We start from the raw sequence: 13,548 nt of genomic DNA on the forward strand, positions 1-13,548 counted from the left end.
AAAAAAAAATCAAAAATTTTACATACCAACAAGACTCAAAACAATAAATTAAGATTGAACCAACAAAAAAAAAAAAAAAACATATAAAAAATTTACAGCAACAAATTCATTTCAAAATCAAGTCCAACCCAAACTAAAAAAACAGTGAAACCCAACCCAAAATAATAAATTAAGAATGAAAAAAAAAAAAAAAAAAAAAAAAAGTGGAGAAAAGATATAAAATTCAAAGTAAACTAACGAAGAGTAAAATAAAAATAAAAACTAAAGAAAAAAGAAAAATGATACTTCTTAAAAATAAAAAGTAAAGAAAAAAAATAACAATAATGACTCAAAATAATGATAAATTAAGAATGAACCAAAAATAAAAAATAAAGAAAAAAAATCACAATCCAAAGTAAATTACTAAATCAACCACTTCTAAGCATCAATTAGAAAGAGAAAAATAAAAATAAAAGAAAAGAAAATAATAATAATGCATCTAAAGAGAAAAAGTAAAGAAAAAAAATTAATAATCCAAGTTAAATTTATCCGATCAACAACAACTATTGCTACCTTCTCAATGCAACAAATTAAAAACAACAAATTTTGAACCATCGCACCTATTCCACATTTGGAAGACCATGCGTTAAAAAAATATTCACACGACAAGGCTAATCCAATATATATGTACTGGTTATATGTGATAGAGTTTTATAGAAAATAAAATACGTAAAAAATAATTTTATTTTCTTTAAATATATCATTGTCCAATTAGATTTCCTTTTATTAAAAAAAAATTATAATAAATAGATAAATACAGGTTATAAGTGATAGAGTTTTATATAAAATAAAATAGGTAATTTGTGGTAGAGTTTTTTAGAAATAGGTAATTTTTTTAAAAATACATCATTGTCTTCTTTTTATTAGAAAACTCATAATAAATAGATAAGTATGTAATTTGTGATATAGTTTATAGAAAATAAAATAGGTAATTTGTGGTAGAGTTTTATAGAAATTATTTTATTTTATTTAAATATATTTTGTCTAATTAGATTTCCTTTTACTGAAATACTGAAATTATTTATTTTTTCTTTAAATATATCATTGTCTAATTGGATTTCATTTTATTAAAAAATTTATAATAAATAGATAAATAGATAATTTGTGTTAGAGTCTTTTAAAAACTCTTTTTATATCAATTAATAAATATATATTTTTATATTAATAAATAAATATTGAAATATTAAAATTTTTTACACTTACTTAAAATATAGAAATTATTATTATTTTTTTTAAATATATCTTTGTCTAATTAGATTTTTTTTATTAAAAAATTCATAATAAATAGATAAATAGGTATTTTGTGTTAGAGTTTTATAGAAACTCTTTCAAAAATTATTTTTAATATCAATTAATAAATATTTTTTTAGATTAATAAATAAATACTAAAATTTTGAAACTCTTTACACTTTTAACATAAAATAATAGTATTTAATTGTATATTATAATAGTATTTAACATAAAAGGGTATAGGTATAGATATAGATAATAGATATATATTATAATAGTATTTAACATAAAAGGGTATGAATGGCTTTTCATATTATTATGAAGTAAAAGTGTATTTTGCTCTTTATATATATACAATTTATTTATTTATTTTTAATGCAATTATGCCATTTCGCATGCATTGAAAAATGAAAAATTACATAATTATTCAATAAGTAAAAAGAACATTTTATCAAGGATCTTGTGTCCAAGTGCTATCTCCTTTATCTCTCAAATGTTTAAGGCTTCAAAAGAGTAAGGTGGGTGGGTGTGTGAGTGATGTGTGTGAAATTCTTGTCAAAATAATTATTGAATATTTGATAATTTAAAAGGAAAATAATTTAATTGACACTCTAACAAAAATCGACTCACATAAATATAGTTATTTTAAAATTTCAACTCAAATATAGTTCTTTTCATAATGTTACTATTCTAAAATTTCAATTCAAATACAGTTCTTTTATAATGCGACGATGCTAACGTCTTTTCAACTCAAGCACGATTCTTTTTCTTATTTGTTTTAATGAATTATATAAGATAAAATTTCTTGTTGATTATTTATGTTGAGTAAGAGGAGGACTTCCCTTATTTGCTCCAGACCAATTAAAATAAGTAGCTCAGACAATTGACTTTGCAAAATTTTGCACAATAAGCAAAATGGAGAAATACAATCGGCCGACTTTGGACGCCGAACTTCCCAAGCCCTCTTCCGACGCGGACGAGTTTATCAGTCCCCCTCTGGTTAACCCCAATATGGTGGCAAGTAAGTCTAATCGAATCCTTTTTATCTTTCTGTGTGTTTCTATTACAATTTCTTCTTACGAATACATTCAATTTAGTATCGATCTGTGACCTGTGGATGCGGGACAACGTATGAATTCGAGGCGTCACACGGGGACGGGGCTGCTGTTTGTTACTTCAAGTGTGACGATTGTGGTGATCAGGGCCACTTTCAACTTCCGCCAAGGTATTCTTCTAGAACAGAACAGAGGTTTTTGTTTTTGTTTTTGTTTATTTATTTATTTATTTTTATGGTGGACACAATAATCTCTTCAATATTGTTTACTTTCTTTTCCACTTTCCATCTCTTCTTACAGTGATGGAGCTTTTCAAGCTCGCCTCTGACAAATTCCACATTCTCGTATGAATCTGGGTTCCCCTTCTATCCTTCCATGCAGCTACTTTATTTTTTTTCCTTCCCTAAATCAGGATTTGGTTTCATGTAAGGGTGCCAAACACCACTATATGAGTTTTTATATTACTTCATCACTCTTCTCTTATGGCATTATGTCTTTCCTAGTTTGGATGTGTTTTCTTAATGGCTGGAAATGGAATATGTCTACATAGTTTTTTTTTTTTTTGTTTATTGTGTTCAAAAAATGTTTTTAGCAATTTTTAAGATTTACCAAACAATGTTGGCTGCCTAAAGTTCATTTTAGCAATCATTGTAGATATGATGGTGTCATCATCCTAATTTTACATTTGATAGTGCACAATGTGTGTATATATATATATATATAGCATTTTCCTAGAGAAAAGAACCGCCATAGGCTATAAACCCCTCTTGAGTGGCTACCTTCTCAACTGGGTAAATCAAGTGATCCACAGTAATCGTCCCAGTTCATCATTCTAAACTGCTAGATGAACTATTGATGCATCTGCCACACAGAAGTTTTCAGTATTGGAATGAAATGGTGTGGCTTATTTCATTCGTTTTTGAACTCTAGGCGTCTTCTGTGCCTTCGTGATTTGCAAATTAATTTCCGGGTTGATTCATTCCAACTTCCTGTAAATAAGAAAGCAGAGATGAATACAACTCTAATAAATTCTTTCCAAATCATTAGTTTTTTTTAATGGTGTTAAATTCTAGGAGCAATAATTTGGCTGGGCCAATGTTAATACATAGATGAGTGTTTTTTAGCCCGCAATCTGTATTATGATACTATATGTTTAGTCATTTCAAACTTAATTAGTGTTTTTACCTAACATTAAATTTTCTAGAATGCTGAAAAGATTGTATTAAAAAACACTGAAGTGTACCGAATAAATAAAAAAAAACTAATTAAATGTGAAATAACTAAATAATTTTTTTATATATATAATATAGGGTTGTAGACAAAAAAAACCCTAATGGTATGCATATAGAGCATATAACACATAACCCCGTACATTCTAAATCTCCTTAATATTTAATTTTGGTATAAACAATGACCTGAATGCTAAAAAGACTAAATTATCCCTATACAATTGAATTAAAAAATAGATAAAAAAAACTAATTAAATATGACATGTATATATATATATATATATATAAGCATATTATCGAAAAAGACAATAATATTTTTAAAATTTTATATCTTAAAAATGTCATGTGCATTATAATAAATTTTTAATGAAACAATGACCTCATTAAGGGCATTATAGGAAGAAATAATGATGTTTTTAGAATTTTATATCTTAAGAGTAACTTCAAGCTTTTTTTTGCTCATTTTTCAAAGGACTTACATACTTTATTTGTTCATTTTTTTCAAACTTAACAGAGTTATATACCTAAAATAAACTATAGGGTGTTATTTGTCCAAAATTAAAATATTAATGGTGTTTTTATATATACAGACATATATATACATATATTGTATAATACAAACACAGACATATCCACACACACACACACGTGAAAATGGGGTATGTATATATACTGTATAATACAAACACTAACATATGTTTAACGAAAATCGTAACGGAAAAGTGGAAATGAGCTCAAGTGATAGTTATTTTTGAAAAATGTTTGAGGGTGAAAAATGGTCAAACTTTAGGGGGTATGAGTGAAATTAATCATTTTTTATTAGTATTATTTAGTTATAGAGGAACATTTTAATCTTTTTAACATTCAGGTAATATGTGTGTGTGTGTATATACACACACACATATATATATATATATATATATATATAACATTCATTGTATTTAGGGGGGAAAATAGTTATTTTTTATTCTTAAATATTTTGATATTTTTAATAATATAATAATAAGAAACAAAATATGATATATGAGGTCATTAAAAAAAATAGTAAATTTTATATTTATTTACAATTAGGTCAAACTTAATGAACATTATAGCTTACCGACTTACTTAAAAGTAAAATGATGTTTAATAAGAAAGTAAAAAATAGAAAGTAAATTTAATAATTTTACTTTTAATTTTGCTTTCCTATTATATTTCTCTCTCTACAAAAAACAGCGGCTGAAATCTTAGCCGTGCCTTCGCGACCCTCACGAAGAAGACGACGCTGAACCAGCACGACGAGATGGATTGAAACGGTGACACATTGGATTAGTTCCATGAACAACCCGGCAGTTTACCTCCAAAAGCTGGAGTTTATGAGTCAATTAAGAGAAGGAATATCACAAGGGGAGTGCCTAATCTCTTCAATGGAAAAGTACCCAATTAATGATTGATGATTTAAGCACCAAACCACATCAACAAAAATCCCAACAAACCCATCAGACTACCAGATTGAAGACTTCCAACGAAATTGTGCTCGGCGACGGCGAGCACCACACATCCGACCACCACCAAAAATTAACTTAGGCGAACCCATTTCACCCACAACCTTCGCATCTTCACCCATCTTCTTTACTTTGGCTGATTCAGTTCCGGTCAATCTTAATCAAGCGACAAATTTGTGACTTTCTCTTGTTTATGTGTGCAGATTTCTTTTCGTGCCTTATTGCAAGCATTCACTCTCCAATCAGAGAGAGGAGAAGACTGAGACGCACTCATATGCTCACTATCTAGATGATTGATGATGAATTGAGAGGGACAAATTCTAGCATTTTGATTCTATGATGCAGTATGTTTATTATACCCTATAATGGTTCTTCACCCATCTTCTTTACTCTGGTTGATTCAGTGGGACTAAAGACCGTGAAACTGCTACCTCTGCATCAACTTTCACACCCATTTCGTCAAAGAGTTCCTCAAATCAAAACCCTTTTGCTTAAACTTGAGTTTTTTTTTTTTTAAGTCTATTGGGGTTTCAAGATTTGACCTCGCAAAACTAATTTGGATTGTTTTTAGTTTTTTTTCTTTGATTACCTATTCTTCTTGGGCTGTGACAAGTGGTTGAACAACAGTAAGCCTCACGAATACGTGGACCTCAGCCTCGTCAAAGAAATTGAAGATTCCACTGCGAGTGTTACAGAAGTGGTTTGCCTTTATTTGGGCGATTATGGTGATTAGTAATAGAGATGCAAAGGCTTAAATTTGATGGGGAGAAGAGTTTGGGCAAATGGAGATATGGTGGTTCGAAATGAGAAGCCTTGGAGAACAACCATAAGCCTTCGGTTGTGTCGTCCATGGTGGATTCAGGTATGGGATATGGTTCGAAGAGAGTGTAGAGAAGATAAGAGTGGCGGCGGGCATGGAGAGAAGAGAAAAGATGTTATAAACGAGACAGAACTCACGCACAACTTATTTGGGATGAACAGTGGCCCGTGTGGTAACAGTGTAGGAATCAATTTCTCACTATAGTGAAGAAAGTATAGAAAGCATCAAAAAGTCACTTTCCACTTTCTTCGTTAAAACTGATTTCACTTTCTCTTTTTAAAAATCAGAATCAATTTTATTGAATATAATTTAATTTTTATTTTTGCTTTTTCGGAATTGACAGTAAATAATAAAAATTACAAATAGGCCCTTAAAAATTGATAGTGACATTTTTCCTTTTTTCAATTATGAGAAAACAACCATCAAAATCCAACGAAAATAGGTTTGCACAAGGAATCAGACATTCATTGACGGCATGAAGCCCACAATCCCACGTGTTACGTGTGGGACCCTCTTCGAAATTCTAGTTAATGCTGACCACTTATGTGAGATAACGTCCTAAGTCAAATTGGGTTAATTTGTTGTGGGAAGTGAATAAGGGAAAGAAGATTACGTGTCCAATGGGTAGGGGCTAAAATGCACATAGTGTAGAATAATAGAAAAAAATAAAAATAAAAATAAAAATAAAAATAAAAAGTTTGTGACGTCCACGTTCGTGACTCTTTAGATCCAAAGACGACCAATAATAAGATTGGATACAACAGTCTAGTAACTAACAATCCGTTCTGAAAAAATCAATTTTTGCGCTCACACATACCTTATACAGAGAGAATATATCTGATCGAACATGGTGTTATTGGACATTTATTTAGATGTGTATTGCCATAAGATATTTTATCCCTATTATTCCTATTTCTGTAACGGATTTGTTCACTTAATTGAAAAGCATTAGGTTATCATCATTGGATGGGCAAATCGATTTAACAATTATTTTTTAATATTTTTAAAGCTGATTTAAAAGTTGTGTTAGGTTATTTTTTTACATAAATAGCATAAATTTAAGTTTTAATTCAACTAAATTACTAAATAATCTTTAATGCATCAGATAGTTATTATGGAATACAAATAAAAATGTGTTTATGACATATATAAACATGCTACATGAGTTCCGATGGGCAAGAGGCAAAAATGCGCATAGTGTAGACTAACATAAAAAAAGAAATAGATTTGTGACGGCCACGTTCGTGACTCTTTGGATCCAAATCAGACTGACAACAAGGCCGGATGGACCGTTTAATAACCAACAATCCGCTTTGAAAAAGCTTGTTCTCGCGCGCGCGTGCACACCTTATACTGAGAGAATATATTTGAATACGATGTTATTGGACATTTATTTAGACGTGTGCAGAAGCCATAAGATATTTTGTCCCTATTATTCCTATTTCTGTAACAGATTTATTCACTTAAATAAAAAGCATTTGGTTATCATCATTGGTTAGGCAAATCGACTTAACAATTATTTTTTAATATATTTTAAGCCAATTTAAAAGTTGGGTTCTGTTAATTTTTTACATAAATAGAAAAAATAAAAGTTTTAATACAACTAAATTACTAAATAATCTTTACTCCATCAAATAGTGAATTGTAAAGCGACAAACAGATTAAAAAGCATGAAGCACAGATCTTGTTCATGTTTAAAATAAACTGTTGACATTTTAACCTTAGTTCTTTGTATGAGATTAGATACGACTCCTCACAATCAGAAGTCAATTAATGTTTCTAAATCAAGCTCCAGTAGATCCATTGAATTTCCCAATCAAGCACAACTAGATTGAACAATTTCCCATGAATCAAGGATTTGCATATGAGTCATCATCCTTTGATTTAACATCCTGTTATGTATAGGCTGTAATTTAGTTGTTAATTATCTTAATCTTTGCTGCTGTCAAGCCTTGTATTCCTAGCTACTGTAATTAGCTTTAGCTATCTCTGTATATAAGTGTATGCACCTTGATGAGAAGAGATATACAAACAGTTATCAAATCATTCCTTATTCTAAATTCTCTTTACTTTGTAAGTCCTATCTTATTTCCAAAACCAACAAATTAACGAATCAATGAACTCATTCGAACCAGAAACTACCATCCAATATAAGCAAAATGTACAAAATCATAAATTCTCATATCTAAACTTTCATTTTTTCACAAGGAGATGCAAGTGAAGGTAACCACTCTAGCTTTTTAAACATAAATAACATAAAATAGGAAGCTTCAGTTTTAAATGGAATGGAACCCATGTCACACTCAAAATATGTAATTATATTGGCAACACTTGTGCTTCGTTTGGTTGGAGGGATGAAAAAATGGATGGAAGAGACAGGGGAGAGGTGTATGAGGAATCACTATGAAAGGGAAGGTGCCTCCCCCATTTTTTATTTGGTTGAATAGAATGGATCGTAGGAATAATGGATGGGGTGATATATATTTTTTTGGTTGGAAGGAAAGAAAATAGAGTTTTTATATATTTTTTACCAATATACCCTCACTATATAAAATAATAATAGTTAGATATCTGTTTGAATTTTTTTGAAAAGGTTGAAATTGAAAATTATATATGCATAGGTAGTTATTCATTTTCTCTTTCCTCCCTTCACCCAAAATTGGGCGGATAGAAAAACAAGAAGAGAGGAGGGATGTTTCCCTCCTCGCTTCCTTCCTCTTTTTCCTTTCCTCTAACCAAACCTGGAATGATTTATGCATCCCTTCTCTCATTCATCCTCCTTAATCCTTCCTTTCAACCAAACATAGTATTAGGAATATGAGCATTTTTTTTTTTAATATATATAAAAAAAACCAATGTATATTTGATAGTATGTTATTAATCTTTGAGATCTTAATCTCTCTCTCACACTAGATCTCCTTTTTATTTTAGTATTTAATTTTTTCCCTTATATAAAAAAAACCAATGTATATTTGATAGTATGTTATTAATCTTTGAGATCTTAATCTCTCTCTCACCCTAGATCTCCTTTTTATTTTAGTATTTAATTTTTTCCCTTATATAAAAAAAAAACCAATGTATATTTGATAGTATGTTATTAATCTTGGAGATCTTAATCTCTCTCTCACACTAGATCTCCTTTTTATTTTAGTATTTAATTTTTTCCCTTCATGAGCTTTCCCTTAAGCTTGTAGATAGAAGTCAATTGCTACAAATTAAGCTAAAATCAACATGGAAGCGAAATTTTGGTACCTCTTTGTAGATACCATTAATTTGTTCTATTCTTCCAGGCAATCTTTCAAGACCATATGAGGAAATATATATATATATATAAATAATCAGTTTGGATTTAATCTAGTGACATGTGTATATATACACACGCATCTTTTTATGTAGTAATTTAGACTGATGCGTTACAGTCTGTCGCATATCTTTTTATGTAGTAATTTAGACTGATGCGACAAATAAAGCTATGTTTATGAAACATATAGTTAAACCGGGATAGAAATGTTACACGAGTTCAACCTCCAAACTCAAACATGATACTATTAATTAAACGAGTTATTCATATTGTATGGTGTCTCATGGGTAGGAGGCTAAAATGCCCATACTGTAGACTAACAACAAAAAACAAATAGATTTGTGATGGCTATGTTCGTGACTCTTTGGATCCAAATAAGGCCGATAACAAGGACGGATACACCGTTTAATAACCAACAATTCGCTCTGAAAAAGCCTATTTTTGCGCACGCACACACCTTATACTGAGAGAATATATCTAAACAAGATGTTATTGAACATTTATTTAGATGTGTAAAACCTTAAGATATTTTATCCCTTTTATTCCTATTTCAGTAACAGATTTATTCACTTAAATAAAAAGCATTTGGTTATCATCATTGGTTGGACAAATTGATTTAACAATTATTTTTCAATATGTTTTAAGCTGATTTAAAGTTTTAAGCAGATGTAAAGGTTGTGTTATGTTAATTCTTTTACATAAATAGAAAAAATATAAGTTTTAATTCAACTAAATTACTAAATAATCTTTACTCCATCAAATAGTGAATTATAAAACGCAACTTTAGATAGTTATTATGGAACACAAATAAAATTGTATTTATGATACATATCTTTAAACAAGTATAAACATGTTACACGAGTTTCGATGGGTAGGAGGCTAAAATGCACATAGTGTAGACTAACAAAAAAAAAGAAATAGATTTGTGACGGCCACGTTCAGGGACGGACCTATATTGGACTTGGGGGGGGGGGGGGGGGGGGTGGGGGTTGTTATTATTTTTTTACTATTAATGCCCCTGTTATATATATATACTTGTGTGGGGTCCACGAATTGATAAAGTCATCAATGAGGATTTTCTTGTGGCGTACGGAGGAAGATGCATTATTGGCTTGTTTGGGAAGCTTCACTTTTGAGTCTATAAAAGGCCATTTATATCTAATGCCGCAGATAGACTTGAATGAGAAACTTTTCATTCTCTCTCTCTCTGTGTGCAAGTTACTTTACATTTTTATCATAAATATTACTATATATATATATATACACATTTATACTTATTACACGTTATCAGCACGAGCTCTATCCATCTGAGATTTGAAGAAGAAGTTTTCTCTCCCTTTTCTATCCCAACTATATATCTATTTTGTGATATTAGTTTTGATAGATTGTTGGGTTGGTTTGCTTTATCGAAGAACATTGTATTTTTGACTCCAAATGATAAGAAAATTTTAATTATTAATTATTGTTCATAACATAAATTTTAATTATTAATTATTATTTTTTTACTATTAATGCCCCTGTTATATATATATAATTGTGTGGGGTCCACGAATTGATAAAGTCATCAATGAGGATTTTCTTGTGGCGTACGGAGGAAGATGCATTATTGGCTTGTTTGGGAAGCTTCACTTTTGAGTTTATAAAAGGCCATTTGTATCTAATGCCGCAGATAGACTTGAATGAGAAACTTTTTATTCTCTTTCTCTCTCTGTGCAAGTTACTTTACATTTTTATAATAAATATTACTATATATATATATATATACTTATTACACGTTATCAGCACGAGCTCTATCCATCTGAGATTTGAAGAAGAAGCTTTCTCTTCCTTTTTCTATCCCAACTATATATCTATTTTGTGATATTAGTTTTGATAGATTGTTGGGTTGGTTTACTTTATCGAAGAACATTGTATTTCTGACTCCAAAGGGTAAGAAAATTTTAATTATTAATTATTGTTCATAACATAAATTTGTGCACTTAAATGATATATATGCTTACAATATGGTCGGTTCTATCACCTTTATTATTTAATGATTCATGACCGATTTTACTACTTTTATTATTTAATAATTTATTCAAGTTTTACCACCTTTATTATTTAAATAATTCATATTATGTTATTGTTTCATTTAAATGTCATTTTATTTATTTATGTACTATGCTAAATTATATTTTTATATTGTTGTCACATCTAGTTATTCTGAAAATGTCAAACTTGACAAAGCTGGAATTCGTAGCTTTTGATATTTCTGGCAAAAAATATTTATCTTAGATTCTGGATGCTCGATCCATTTAGATGCCATAGGCCTTGGAAACACAATTAAAGAAAAAAATGATGCATCATTACAAGATAAAGCGAAGGCCATGATTTTCCTTCGGCGCTATATTAGTGAGAAGCTAAAAACTGAATACCTCACTGAAAGAGATCCACTGTATTTGTGGAACAATTTGAAAGAAAGATATGATCATCAAAAAACAGTTATCCTCCCAGAGGCTCGGGCTGATTGGCAGTAACTGCGGTTGCAAGATTTTAAAACTGTGGCTGAATATAACTCTACCCTATTTAAAATCAGCTCTATATTGAAATTATGTGGTGATACTATTACTGGTGAACTTTTGCTGGAAAAAACATTCACCACATTTCGCGCCTCGAATGTGCTCTTACAACAACAATATCGAGAGCGTAGATTTAAAAAATATTCAGAGCTGATATCATGTTTACTTGTAAGAGAACAAAATAATGGACTTTTATTAAAAAAACCACCAGTCTCGTCCAACTGGATTGACACCGATCCCTGAAACATATGTTGCCTCATCCCATAGTTGTGAAAGCGAATATGGACGTGGTCGTGGTGGTAGAAATGGTTATAATAATAAATATAGTCGTGGTAAAAATAACTACCACAATAATGAATATGGTCATGGTAGAAATCATTCTTATTACCGTGAAGGATATCAATCCTCACATTCTTGTAATCAGAGATCCACATCATATCCCCAAAAGAGAAATTATAATGAAATGAAACAAGTAAAAGGGAATGATGTGGCTCAACCTTCCAAGGCACATGATAATACTTGTTATCGATATGGAATGACAGGTCATTGATAAAGCATTTGTCATACATCTAAGCATCTAGCCAAACTTTACCACGCCTCAATGAAAGAAAAGGGAAAATAAAAGGAAATGAATTTTATTGATCATGATGAGCCAGTTGACATCACAAATCTGGAAATGAATTTCATTAATCATGATGAGCCAGTTGCCATCACAAATCTGGATGTATCAGATTTTTTTGAGGACCGTGATGGAAAGATTGACTTCCTGATTGGTGATGGAAATGTCCACACCAATTAATCCTATTTTCTTTTTATGTTCTGTCTACTATGTTTATTTTTTATTTTTTATTTTTTTATTTTTATCTTCTAGTTTGTATTAAAGTTTATTTTGTTATAAATGTTTCTTTTCTGATAAAGAAATTTGCATGAATAGGAATGGATCTGACTAGTTCCAAAATAAATGGTGAAGACATATGTCTTGCAGATAGTGGAACAACACATACAATCCTTCGAGATTAAAAATATTTTTCTTACCTAACTCTGACAGATGCTAGTATTAATACAATATCAGGTCTCACCGACTTGATTGAAGGTTCCGGACGAGCCAATATCATTTTACTACATGGAACAAGATTACAAATCAATGATGTCTTATATTCTACAAAATCTCGGAGAAATCTGTTGAGTTTTAAAAACTTCCGTCGTAACGGGTATCATATTGAGACCGCAAATGAAAGAAATATGGAATAGCTTTACATTACTTCCATTACCTCATGCAAGAAACAGATATTAGAAAGACTCCCTGTTTTCTCTTCTGGATTATACTATACAACCATTAGACCAATTGAGTCCAATATTGTGATACATAAAAAATCTTGTGACCCAAAACTTTTTATGTTTTGGCATGATCGACTTGGTCACCCGGGGAGTACAATGATGTGTCGAATTATTGAAAATTCACATGAACACCCACTAAAGGATCAAAAAATCATCTTACCAAATAATCATCTATGCACCGTCTGCTCACAAGGTAAGTTGATTATCAGACCATCCCCTTCAAAAGTCATTATTGAGTCTCCCCCATTTTTACAACGAATTCACGGGGATATATGTGGGCCAAGTCATCCACCTTGTGAACCATTTCGTTGTTTTATGGTTTTAATTGATGCCACAACACGATGGTCACATGTTTGTCTGCTTTCTACTCGTAATGTTGTATTTGCTAGATTTCTTGCTCAAAGCATCAAATTAAGGGTACATTTTCCTGATTACCCAATTAAGACAATCCGTCTTGATAATGCCGCTGAATTTTCTTCTCAAACTTTTGATGA

At 30.3% G+C, this 13,548-nt stretch overlaps 1 long non-coding RNA gene across 1 annotated transcript; it reads left to right on the forward strand.

The window, feature by feature from the left end:
* Window positions 1–2,138: 2,138 nt before the first annotated feature.
* LOC132298665 (uncharacterized) lies at window positions 2,139–3,081 on the forward strand. The gene is made up of 3 exons (XR_009479922.1): window positions 2,139–2,290; window positions 2,367–2,494; window positions 2,625–3,081. It is a non-coding gene; the product is annotated as an uncharacterized LOC132298665 (long non-coding RNA).
* The last annotated feature ends 10,467 nt before the right edge of the window (window positions 3,082–13,548 follow it).

Source organism: Cornus florida, unplaced genomic scaffold (genome assembly GCF_030987335.1).
Source record: "Cornus florida cultivar Cherokee Brave unplaced genomic scaffold, ASM3098733v1 CherokeeBrave_3.0.0_Hap2_Chr03, whole genome shotgun sequence".
NCBI classification, from domain to species: domain Eukaryota; kingdom Viridiplantae; phylum Streptophyta; class Magnoliopsida; order Cornales; family Cornaceae; genus Cornus; species Cornus florida.